This window comes from Microtus oregoni, unplaced genomic scaffold (genome assembly GCF_018167655.1).
Source record: "Microtus oregoni isolate MIOR12 unplaced genomic scaffold, Mior012 000042F_ref0000377, whole genome shotgun sequence".
NCBI lineage: Eukaryota > Metazoa > Chordata > Mammalia > Rodentia > Cricetidae > Microtus > Microtus oregoni.
In genome coordinates, this window is record NW_024543209.1 from 20,347,283 (window position 1) to 20,361,068 (window position 13,786).

The 13,786-nt window shown below is 42.2% G+C and overlaps 1 protein-coding gene across 1 annotated transcript in view; it reads right to left on the reverse strand.

Annotated features, from left to right (window-relative positions):
- Positions 1-13,786, reverse strand: part of Dcdc2 (doublecortin domain containing 2) — a 165,127-nt gene that overhangs the window by 89,305 nt on the left and 62,036 nt on the right. The gene's annotated exons all lie outside the window — the stretch shown is intronic.

A 13,786-nucleotide genomic window follows, 5' to 3' on the forward strand; every position in this document is an offset into this window, starting at 1 on the left:
TCCCTCGTCAGCTGAACAGGGCTGATGCACCTGCCTTTATCCTGTCCCAAGAATGGAGGGGACCAGGTGTGAAGTGACTAGACTAGTGCCTGGTGACAAGGGGCTGGTGTTTCCTCTAATATCAGAGATCATATATCTATAGATGATAAGATATATAAAGTCATATCAGAGATAGGGGTGTGGCTTGGTGATGGAGCATTTGCCTAGCACGTGCAAGGTCCTGCACTCAATCTCCAGAATTGCAAGAATAAAGTAAGTAAATAAATAACTCGACCATATTGGGTGCAATCTTTATGCAACATCTGTACTATCTGAAAATAAATGTAGTAATATTAAATAAACAAATCTGCCTGGAAGCCTATTATAACTGCTCATTTTAAACATTTATATATTCAGTCACCCAAAAGCATTTAAATGGTTTTAGCCATCACCCAATTAAGAATAGAAAAAACCCACAATCTTACAAATGAAGTTATTTATGCTATTTTGTCACAGTCTACAAGAAAATGAATTATGCATAGATTTATTAACAGTATGAAAACTTGTCCAAATCTATAACATTTTTGCATAATTTAATTTTCCATTCCAACTGCAATTTAAACATCCAGTTTCCATTTAACTATTGCATGATCTACAAGCAGAGATTTATTTTTTCTTTCCCTTTTTTCATTCACTGTCTGGTGAAGAAAGACAGCATGGCAGACGTGGAGCTTCTGAAGCTGTTAGCCAAGACCCAGACTATAGTCTGCTGTCAGTGCAGCCTGCTCGTCCTGAGATTTCAACACTGGAAAACTGTGACAGCAAACACCCTTCACACATAGTCAGTGCCTTTCTAGAAGGTTTGGGGATGCTGAAAAACAGAAAGCCCAGTGAAGAAAGGGCTTGGGACCCCAGCAAGGGTGGTGTTACTACTCTCTGGAAAAGCGTCACTCATCGGCAGTAGGGTGTGACAAGAAAGAACAGAGACCTCATTGTAGAATGCCCAGGGGTTAAGCTTACCTCATTTCAGAGAGGGACACTAGGAGGGGTCCAGAATATAGGCTGATGCCCTTTCTTAAACAGAAACAGAGAGGGAGTGGATTGGGGATGGGTGGGACATAGGGGATAGGGGGAAGGGACTGGGAGTAGAGGAAGGAGAGGAAACTGTGGCTGGGATGTAAAGTAAATAAATATATTTCTATATTAGAAAAAGAGGGAGGGGATGGAAGGGAGGGAGGAGAGAGAAAGGAAAACAAGGCAGGTTGAAGATTGGGAGAGGGCTCAATAGGCAAATGTGTTAATGTCACCTTAAGAAATGGAAAGACTTTTCTTGAGATAGTTTAGACCAGGAGCAAGTAGGAATTCTCTACCTCTCCTCCTGTGTCTTCCATTTCTCTGTGGTTTGTGATATGTGGCCTGGCTGTTGTCTGTCTGTTGTATGTATCTGTTCCTATTGCCTGTCCCTAACTAAGAGCTTCATTCTGTATTTATGAAGCAGCATAGAAAATGTGGTATGGAAAAGGAATGCGGAATACTTTTTCATAGAAGTCTTTAGCAGAGTTTTATGGGGAAGAAATTACTGGCCCAGAGTAGTACTCAGAACTGCAAACAGACATTATCAACCTATATCAACAAGGTTGTTAAAGGTTACTTCCAGACTGTTGGCTTCTTTCAGCAAATGATAACCATACACACATAAGTGCACTCACACAAGTGTGCATGCACAAACACACACATACATACATGCACACTCACACACACACATGCACATGTGCGTGCGCGCACACACACACACACACACACACACACACACACACACACACACACAAAATGCCTGATGATCAGGGGCATGAAAGAGCCCACTGATCACTTTAAGATTGAAGGCATGCATTTAGCTTGGGTTGTAAAGTCTGATTGCATTGGAAGCTCAAAGCTCAGTGAGGTTGGTTCCATTGCTACCTTAAAGGCAGGAGGTTAAATTTAAACATGCTGAGTACACAGTGTGATAGCAAGCTGAATTCATGATTCTGAGTTATCTCAAGGCACATTATTAAGTTGATTACAAGTCAGGCAAAAGTTCTGTTTCTGAAGGCAAGAAGTTTTCAGGAAAAAGTGCCCACAGGCAAAGTGCTGCATGAAGCATGAAAAGCTGTGTTCAAACCTTCAGCATGCCTATAATGGATCTGTGAACAGTGCATGTCTATAACTCTAGAACTGGAGAAGACTGGGGGGGGGGTGACTATAAAGGCAGGAGTCCGCTGGTCAGCCAGCCTATCAAATTGGTGATCACCAGGTTCAGTGAGAGGTTTTCATCTCAGAAGCTAAGATGAAGAGCCATAGAACAGAGAGCTCCTGATGTCCATTGGCCTCTACACACATTGCATACAGGTGCACATCCACCACATGTACATGTTCACACAATACAAACATAACCATTGTTGATAACTGATGTCCACACATGCTCCAAACCATTCAGTAAAGACTGATGTCTAGGCGCCTTCCAAGTAAAACACAAACCCAACTGAGAGAAAAGAAAGAATTGCTAAGACTTTGTAATATACCTTGTATTTGGTAGATAAATCATATGGAAGTTAAAGAGGGAGAAAGGGAGAGACCACCTGCTCCACTTGTGGCATGGAACATGGGTCAGACATCAGCAGTCATTGCTGCTAGAGATCAGAGTTTTGCCAACTGCTACAGTGATGGCAGTTAGTAAGTCAATACTACTATGTGCCACCCCTACGGTGACTGCAGTTGATAAGTCAATACTACTATATGCCAACCCAATGGTGACTGCAGTTGATACCACAGGGCTACTATGTGCCAACCCTACAGTGAGGGCAGTTGATACCGCAGTGCTACTATGTGCCAACCCTACAGTGAGGGCAGTTGATACCGCAGGGCTACTATGTGCCAACCCTACAGTGAGGGCAGTTATAACGCAGTGCTACTATGTGCCAACCCTACAGTGAGAGCAATTATAACGCAGTGCTACTATGTGCCAACCCTACAGTGAGGGCAGTTATAACGCAGTGCTACTATGTGCCAACCCTACAGTGAGGGCAGTTATACCGCAGGGCTACTATGTGCCAACCCTACAGTGAGGGCAGTTGATACCGCAGGGCTACTATGTGCCAACCCTACAGTGAGGGCAGTTATAACGCAGTGCTACTATGTGCCAACCCTATACAGTGATGGTAGTTGATAGCACGGTGCTACCATGTGCTGTTTGCATTAACACAATGTTTTCCAGTTTTAAAGAAAGGTATTGTCAGCGTATTGTCTATCAAAAAGAATTTGCTTTCTCAAGCTATGGTGTTCCTATTATCCTATTTTCTCCCCCTACCTGTTTCCCATCTCTGTCTCCATCTCCTTCTTCCCTTTATTTCTGTATTTGTACAGAAGATGTACGAGCCCCTGAATGCATATGTAGAGGCCAGAGGCTGACATCAGGTGTCTTCTATCAATTTACCTTATGTTCTTTTCAGACAGTCTCTCACAAAGCCCAGAGCTCAGCAACCGAGGCTCTCCTGTCTCCACCTCCTCATACTGAGATTGTAAGAGCATGCCACTATGCCTGGTTTTTGATGTGGGAGCTGGAGATGCAAACTCAGGCCACCGTGTTTCCCAGACAAGTACTTTACCTACTGAGTCGTCTTCTCCATGGTCTGTGCCGAAGTCTCCTAATGTCAGAGATACTAGATACACGCACAGTGAGGCTCTCTAAAATGCCATCCCAGAAACAGTACATTATGGCCATATGGCAGTAATCAGGAAGCAGCCAAAATTTATAGTACGCCTTGCAAAAACTTGGTGCCAGGAGTCACTTCAGCCACTGGCCTGTCTGTACCTCACAGGCTCCACTGCAGCCACTGGCCTGTCTGTCTGCACCTCACAGGCTCTTACTCCAGCCACTGGTCTGTCTGTCTGTACCTCACAGGTTCCACTCCAGCCACTGGTCTGTCTGTCTGTACCTCACAGGCACCTACTTCAGCCACTGGCCTGTCTGTACCTCACATGCACACTGATAGATCAAATAGGTAGAACAAACTTGGTTCTAAAGATACACAAATCAAACACAGCCTTCAATAACCCCTCCAGCTAAGAACAGTGGGGTCAGCTGGACTTCACTTCTACAGTTCCCTGGGATCTTCCAACCAACTCCAGCTTCCTTTGCTGCTATAATAAACCTATTTCCAAGCCTCATAAACTTGCACCCAGAAAATGTAGGCCATAAACTATCAAGTCCGAGGTCACTTTGTGAGCTTGCCTTGCTGAGCAGCAGAGCTTCTACAGCGTGCCATCACTCCTCTGGCATTTCTCTCACATGCAGCTCCTGCAGGTATGAGCTGCCCGTTTGCCTATCCTGGGCTCAGTTTCCCGTGTAGCAGAATGCAATTTGGAGAATAGGAAAACTTTATTTTAATGTGTGTTTAAAATTTGCCTCATAGTAACTTTGTGATACTCATGAAGGCATGGTAAAAAAAAAACTGAGTCTTGTGTCAAAACCCTGGAAATCCTAATGTTTGACCCCAAATATTACTGGCCATAATATGCATTAGCAAGATGTTAACAAAAGAATAAGTGGATTCGCTTTCAGCAGGCCTGCCATTTTTATCTCTTTTCCACTAGAGGGCACCCTGATCCTGTGTGCTGCACCATTGCATGCAGAAGACCTGCACGCACAGGGCTTTCTTTATAAAATCACTCTTCGTTTTGGTTTTAAGAATAGAATAATAACCTAAAATTACTCTCAACTTAGTGACTTCTGCATTTCTCCCACATGTCAGTTGGCAGAGCATTTTGTACAATGAATTCTTCTGGTTGTTACACCCTAAAGTCCTGTTCCTCCCCTCTCTCTTTCTCTGTCCCTCCCATCTCCTTCTCTCCGGAGATTCTCCTCTCTTTCCCACTCTTCTTCATGCAATAAAACAATTACTAGAAAGCTACATGGGAGACATAAATTCTTAACAATCTAGGTCTATGTCCCCTTTAAGTTCAGTGCTGGGTGAGGTTAACTGTGGTACCTAAAGCAGGAAGCTCAGCCCCTCCTCCCTAGTCCCCTCACTTATACCCCTCCCCAGGGGCCAGACTGTTAATGATCTATCGAGCCCAGCATTCTCACGGGAAGCTATTAATTACAGAAAAGGTGTAAATTAGTTCTGCTGTTAAAAACCAGGCTTGTGACTGGGTTTACTGCCATAGGATGCTGTCCATGGCTCACTGCCAGGCGTCCACACAGACCTAAGTGAGCAAAATGAGAACTGTGCTCTAGATTATTCTCTGTCCAGATGATTGTAACCACAACACAACACAACCTTTGCTTACTTCCTGCTCCCTTGTTTGAACAAAGTATCCTTTAAGCTCTTCCCTGGTTGACATCAAAGGCACCAGGCATAGTCTTCTCTTGTGAGCTGGAATGGTAACCTGTACACAGGCAGGATTTTGAAATCTCAGGCCCCCAAGTACTGCAACTGAGCACAGGAAGAAAAAGCCACTCAACAAATAACTGCTGGGCAAGTAAACTGACAAGCAGCAACACACTCAAGCAGAGTTATAACAGATAGATACACCACCAATACTGTGGCCACAGAGCCCAGTTACCTGCAGCCCATACTTGGATTCCAATACCTTCTGCCTTTTCTCCTTTCCCCAATATGTGTTTGCCATAATGAGCTTTAAAAATTATAAATCAAGAGCACGGAGGCCTGATCTCTCGGCGCCAGGAGAGACAGCATTGGTGTGAGTTTCTGGCACTGGGGCACCAGCCTCCGAAGGGGAGCTCAGAGGTTCCTTGGCCCCCTATCATTCTTGGGCTCTCGGCAGGGCCTCCACTCCCTGCATACCGCCTCTTTCTTCCTAGCCCACCCAGCTCCCATCCAGAACCCTCCCCACTTTGGCCCCACTGCCCTCTTTCTGCACATAACATCACCCAGCCCAGCCTGTCTGGGCACTGGGTCCGAATCCTTGGGGCACTCAAGCGGGCGGGACTCCCTTTGTTTCTATCGCCTGCCTGCACCAAGCAGGGTAGGTGCTTTGTTTGCGACCTGCCCACCAGCACGGAGGCCTGATCTCTCGGCACCAGGAGAGACAGCGTTGGGGGTAGGCACTTTGTTTGCAAGCTGCCCAAACAGCACGGACACCTGATCTCTTGGCGCCAGGAGAGCCAACGTTGGGGAGAGCCAGCATTGGGTAGACAAGGAGACCTGATCCGGTAAAAGAAGATTCATAAGGGAGCATTTGGAAGAAGAGATGGGCAGACGCCAAGGCAAGAATTCTCCCAACAAGCTGAAAAGCAACATGAAGCCACCAGAAACCAGCGACCTCACAACGGGAGGACATGAACACCTTAATCAAGAAGAAGTAGAAAAGATTGACTTCATGAAAGTGATTGATGCCCTTAAACAGCATGTAAAAAACGCCCTTATAGAAATGGATGAGAAATAAAACAGAAAGTTTGAAGAATTGAATAAATCAGTGAATGATACCCTAGAAAACCAAGGAAAAACAATCAAACAAATAATGGAAACAGTTCAAGACTTGAAAACTGAACTGGAGGCAAAGAAGAAAACACAAACAGAGGGCCGGCTGGACATGAAAAATTTAAGTAAACAAACAGAGTCTACAGAAACAAGCATAACCAACAGAATACAAGAGTTAGAAGAAAGAATCTCAGATTCTGAAGATACCATAAAGAAAATAAACACACTGATCAAAGAAAACAGCAAGTCCAACAAACTCTCATCACAAAATATTCAGGAAATATGGAACACAATAAAAAGACCAAACCTAAGAATAATAGGAGTAGAAGAAGGAGAAGAAATGCAGCTCAATGGTCCAGAAAATATATTTAATAAAATTATAGAAGAAAACTTTCCCAACCTAAAGAAAGATATACCTATGAAGGTGCAAGAAGCATACAGAACACCGAATAGGCTGGATCAAAAAAAAAAAAATCCCCTCGCCATATAATTATCAAAACACAAAGCATACAGAATAAGGAAAGAATATTAAGAGCAGCAAAGGAAAAAGGCCAAATTACTTATAAAGGTAAACCTATCAGACTTACACCTGACTTCTCCATGGAAACCATGAAAGCCAGAAGGTCCTGGATAGATGTACTACAGAAACTAAGAGACCATGGATGCAAGCCCAGATTACTATACCCAGCCAAGCTTTCATTCACTATAAACGGAGAAAATAAAATTTTCCACGATAAAAACAAATTTAAACAATACGCAGCCACAAATCCAGCCTTATAGAAAGTAATAGAAGGAAAATCACTAACCAAGGAGTCCAACAATGACCACAATAACTCAGACATCTAGAGACTCTTCACCAGCGCAAATCAAAGAAGGAAAACACACAAACCCTACTACTTAAAAAGTGACCGGAGTTAACAACCACTGGTCATTAATATCACTTAATATCAATGGGCACAACTCACCTATAAAAAGGCACAGGCTAAGAGATTGGATAAGAAAACAGGATCCAACATTCTGCTGTCTACAAGAAACACACCTCAACCACAAAGACAGGCACCTACTCAGAGTAAAGGGCTGGGAAAAGGATTATCAAGCAAATGGACCTAAGAAACAAGCAGGTGTGGCCATACTAATTTCTAACAAAGTTGACTTCAAACTTAAATCAATCAGAAGAGATGGAGAGGGACATTTTATACTCATAACAGGAACAATTCATCAGGAAGAAGTCTCAATCCTGAATATCTATGCCCCTAATATAAAAGCACCCATGTACGTAAAAGAAACATTACTAAAACTCAAGGCAGCCATCAAAGCGCACACACTAATAGTAGGAGACTTCAACACTCCTCTCTCACCAATGGACAGGTCAATCAGACAGAAACCTAACAGAGAAATTAGAGAATTAATGGAGGTAATGAAGCAAATGGACTTAACAGACATCTATAGATTATTCCACCCAAAGAAGAAAGAATATACGTTCTTCTCTGCAGCTCATGGAACCTTCTCGAAAATTGACCACATACTTGGTAACAAAGCGAACTTACACAGTTACAAAAAAATATTAGTAACCACCTGTGTCTTATCAGATCACCATGGATTAAAGTTAGAATTCAACAACAATGCTACCCCCAGAAAGCCTACAAACTCATGGAAACTGAACAGTCATCTACTGAACCATACCTGGATTAAGGAAGAAATAAAGAAAGAAATTAAAGTCTTCCTTGAATTCAATGAAAATAAAGAAACAACATACTTAAACTTATGGGACACTATGAAAGCAGTCCTGAGAGGAAAGTTCATAGCACTAAGTGCCCACCTAAAGAAAACAGAGAAAGCACATATTGGAGACTTAACAGCCCACTTGAAAGCTCTAGAAAAAAAAGAAGCAGACTCACCTAGGAGGAGTAGAAGACTGGAAATAATCAAATTGAGGGCTGAAATCAACAAAATAGAAACACAGAAAACAATACAAAGAATCAATGAAACAAAAAGCTGGTTCCTGGAGAAAATCAACAAGATAGATAAACCCCTATCCAAACTAATCAAACGAAAGAGAGAGAACACGCAAATTAATAAGATCAGAAATGAAAAGGGGGACATAACCACAGACACAGAGGAAATTCAGAGAGTCATTAGATCTTACTACAAAAGCCTATATGCCACAAAACTGGAAAATGTAAAAGAAATGGACGCTTTTTTAGATAAATACCATTTACCAAAACTAAACCAGGACCAGGTGAACAATCTAAACAGACCTGTAAGTCGCGAAGAATTAGAAGCTGTTATCAAAAACCTCCCTACCAAAAAAAGCCCAGGACCAGATGGTTTCAATGCAGAATTCTACCAGAACTTCCAAGAAGACCTAATACCTATACTCCTTAATGTATTCCACAATATAGAATCAGAAGGATCATTACCAAATTCCTTTTATGAAGGCACAATTACTCTGATACCAAAACCACTCAAAGACTCAACCAGGAAAGAGAACTACAGGCCAATCTCACTCATGAATATCGACGCAAAAATCCTCAACAAAATACTGGCAAATCGAATCCAAGAAAACATCCGAAAAATTATCCATTATGATCAAGTAGGCTGCATTCCTCAGATGCAGGGCTGGTTCAACATACGAAAATCTATCAATGTAATCCAGCATATAAATAAACTGAAAGAAAAAAACCATATGATCATTTCATTAGATGCTGAAAAAGCATTTGACAAAATTCAACATCCATTTATGTTAAAAGTCTTGGAGAGATTAGGGATACAAGGGTCATACCTAAATATAATAAAAGCTATATACAGCAAGCCGACAGCTAACATCAAATTAAACGGAGAGAAACTCAAAGCCATCCCGCTTAACTCAGGAACACGGCAAGGCTGTCCACTCTCACCATACCTCTTCAATATAGTGCTTGAAGTTCTAGCAATAGCAATAAGACAACATAATGGGATCAAGGGGATTCAAATTGGAAAGGAAGAAGTTAAACTTTCGTTATTTGCAGATGATATGATAGTGTACATAAGCGACCCCCAAAACTCCACCAAAGAACTTATACAGCTGATAAACAGCTTTAGTAATGTGGCAGGATACAAGATCAACTCCAAAAAATCAGTTGCCCTCTTATACACAAAGGATAGGGAAGCAGAGAGGGAAATCAGAGAAGCTTCACCATTCACGATAGCCACAAACAGCATAAAATATCTGGGGGTAAATCTAACCAAGGAAGTGAAAGATCTATTTGACAAGAACTTTAAGGCATTGAAGAAAGAAATTGAAGAGGATATGAAAAAATGGATGGACCTCCCTTGCTCTTGGATTGGGAGGATCAACATAGTAAAAATGGCAATTCTACCAAAGGCAATTTATAGATTCAATGCAATCCCCATCAAGATCCCATCAAAATTCTTCACAGATCTGGAGAAGACAATAATCAACTTTATATGGAAAAACAAAAAACCCAGGATAGCCAAAACAATCCTATACAATAAAGGATCTTCTGGAGGCATTACCATCCCTGACTTCAAACTCTATTACAGAGCTACAGTAATGAAAACAGTGTGGTACTGGCATAAAAACAGAGAAGTCGACCAATGGAATCGTATAGAAGACCCGGATTTTATCCCACAAACCTATGAACACCTGATTTTCGATAAAGGAGCTAAAAGTATGCAATGGAAGAAAGAAAGCATCTTCAACAAATGGTGCTGGCACAACTGGATGTCAACCTGTAGAAGAATGAAAATAGACCCATATCTCTCACCGTGCACAAAACTCAAGTCCAAATGGATTAAAGACCTCAATATCAGTCCGAACACACTGACCTGATAGAAGAGAAAGTGGGAAATACCCTACAACAGATGGGCACAGGAGATCGCTTCCTATGTATAACCCCAGAAGCACAGACATTAAGGGCAACATTGAATAAATGGGACCTACTTAAACTGAGAAGCTTCTGTAAAGCAAAGGACACTGTCACCAAGACAAAAAGGCAACCTACTGACTGGGAGAAGATCTTCACCAACCCCGCAACAGACAAAGGTCTGATCTCCAAAATATATAGAGAACTCAAGAAATTAGACTTTAAAATGCTAATTAACCCAATTAAAAAATGGGGCACTGAACTGAACAGAGAATTCTCAACCAAAAGACACTTAAGGTCGTGCTCAACTTCCTTAGCAATCAGGGAAATGCAAATCAAAACAACTTTGAGATATCATCTTACACCTGTCAGAATGGCTAAACTCAAAAACACCAAGGATAACCTTTGCTGGAGAGGCTGTGGAAGAATGGGTACCCTCATCCATTGCTGGTGGGAATGCAATCTTGTGCAACCACTGTGGAAGTCAGTGTTTCGGTTTCTCAGGAAATTCGGGATCAACTTACCCCTGGACCCAGCAATACCACTCTTGGGAATATACCCAAGAGATGCTCTATCAAATGACAAAAGCATTTGTTCAACTATGTTCATAGCAGTATTATTTGTAATAGCCAGAACCTGGAAACAACCTAGATGCCCTTCAATGGAAGAATGGATGAAGAAAGTATGGAATATATACACGCTAGAGTACTACGCTGCGGTAAAAAACAATGACTTCGCGAATTTTGCATGCAAATGGATGGAAATAGAAAACACTATCCTGAGTGAGGTGTCCCAGACCCAAAAAGATGAATATGGGATGTACTCACTCATAATTGGTTTCTAGCCATAAATAAGGACCACGGAGTCTACAATAGGTGAACCTAAAGAAGCTAAGGAAGAAGGTGAACCGAAGGAAAAACATATAGTTGTCCTCTTCGCTAAGGGAAGTAGACCAAATTTCCGGGGAGAAAATGGGATCTTGGGGGGGGGTGGGATGGGGGTAAGGGGAGATGGGGAGAGAAAAGGTAGAAGGGAAGGAGGGGGGACCTGGGAAACGGGAGAATTGGGATAAAGGAAAGGTGGATAGGGGAGCACGGAACCACAATTCTTAGTTAAGGGAGCCACTTTAGGGTGGGCAAGCGACTTGACCCTAGAGGGGCTCCCTAGTGCCCAAGATGAGGTTCCCAGTTAGTTCCTTGGGCAGCTGAGGATTGGGAACCTGAAATGACCCTATCCTAGAGCAATACTGACGAATATCTTGCATATCATCATAGAATCTTCATCTGGTGATGGATAGAGATCGAGACAGTGACCCACACAGGAGCACTGGACTGAGCTCCCAAGGTCCCAAGGAGGAGCAGAAGGAGGGAGAACATGAGCAAAGAATTCGGGACCACGAGTCGTGCATCCACCCACTGAGACAGAGGAGCTGATCTACGGGGAGCTCACCAAGGCCAGCTGGACTGTGACCAAAAAAGCATGGGATAAAACCGGACTCTCTGAACATGGCGAACAATGAGGGCTGATGAGACACCATGGACAATGGCAGGGGGTTTTGATCCTAAGTAATGTGCTGGCTTTGTGGGAGCCTAGCCAGTTTGGATGTTCACCTTCCTAGATATGGACGGAGAGGACCTAGGACTTAACACAGGGCAGGGAACCCGGACTGCTCTGTGGACTGGAGAGGGAGGGGGAGAGGTGTGTGGGGAGGGGGAGAAGGGTGGGAGGAGGGGGAGAAGGGTGGGAGGAGGGGGAGAAGGGTGGGAGGAGGGGAAGGGAAATGGGAGGCTGGGAGGAGGTGGAAACTTGTTTTTTGTTTATGTTTTTTTTTCTTCTTTTCGCAATAAAAAAAAATTATAGAAGAAAACTTTCCCAACCTAAAGAAAGATATACCTATGAAGGTGCAAGAAGCATACAGAACACCGAATAGGCTGGATCAAAAAAAAAAATCCCCTCGCCATATAATTATCAAAACACAAAGCATACAGAATAAGGAAAGAATATTAAGAGCAGCAAAGGAAAAAGGCCAAATTACTTATAAAGGTAAACCTATCAGACTTACACCTGACTTCTCCATGGAAACCATGAAAGCCAGAAGGTCCTGGATAGATGTACTACAGAAACTAAGAGACCATGGATGCAAGCCCAGATTACTATACCCAGCCAAGCTTTCATTCACTATAAACGGAGAAAATAAAATTTTCCACGATAAAAACAAATTTAAACAATACGCAGCCACAAATCCAGCCTTATAGAAAGTAATAGAAGGAAAATCACTAACCAAGGAGTCCAACAATGACCACAATAACTCAGACATCTAGAGACCCTTCACAAACACAAATCAAAGAAGGGAAACACACAAACTCTACTACTAAAAAAATGACCAGCGTTAACAACTACTGGTCATTAATATCACTTAATGTCAATGGACTTAACTCACCTATTAAAAGGCACAGGCTAAGAGATTGGATACGAAAACAGGATCCAACATTCTGCTGTTTACAAGAAACACACCTCAACCACAAAGACAGGCACCTACTCAGAGTAAAGGGCTGGGAAAAGGATTATCAAGCAAATGGACCTAAGAAACAAGCAGGTGTGGCCATACTAATTTCTAACAAAGTAGACTTCAAACTTAAATCAATCAGAAGAGATGGAGAGGGGCATTTTATACTCATAACAGGAACAGTTCATCAGGATGAAGCCTCAATCCTGAACATCTATGCCCCTAATATAAAAGCACCCACGTACATAAAAGAACCATTGCTAAAATTCAAGGCAGCCATCAAACCACACACACTAATAGCAGGAGACTTCAACACTCCTCTCTCACCAATGGACAGGTCAATCAGACAGAAACCTAACAGAGAAATAAGAGAAATAATGGAGGTAATGAAGCAAATGGACTTAACAGACATCTATAGAACTTTTCACCCAAATAGGAAAGAATATACCTTCTTCTCTGCAGCTCATGGAACCTTCTCAAAAATCAACCACATAGTCGGTAACAAAGCAAACATCCAGAGTTACAAAAAAATATTAGTAACCACCTGTGTCTTATCAGATCACCATGGATTAAAGTTAGAATTCAACAACAATGCTACCCCCAGAAAGCCTACAAACTCATGGAAACTGAACAGTCAACTACTGAACCATACCTGGATTAAGGAAGAAATTAAGAAAGAAATTAAAGTCTTCCTGGAATTCAATGAAAATAAAGAAACAACATACTTAAACTTATGGGACACTATGAAAGCAGTGCTAAGAGGAAAGTTCATAGCACTAAGTGCCCACCTAAAGAAAACAGAGAAAGCTCACATTGGAGACTTAATAGCCCACCTGAAAGCTCTAGAAAAAAAAAGAAGCAGACTCACCTAGGAGGAGTAGAAGACTGGAAATAATCAAACTGAGGGCTGAAATCAACAAAATAGAAACACAGAAAACAATACAAAGAATCAA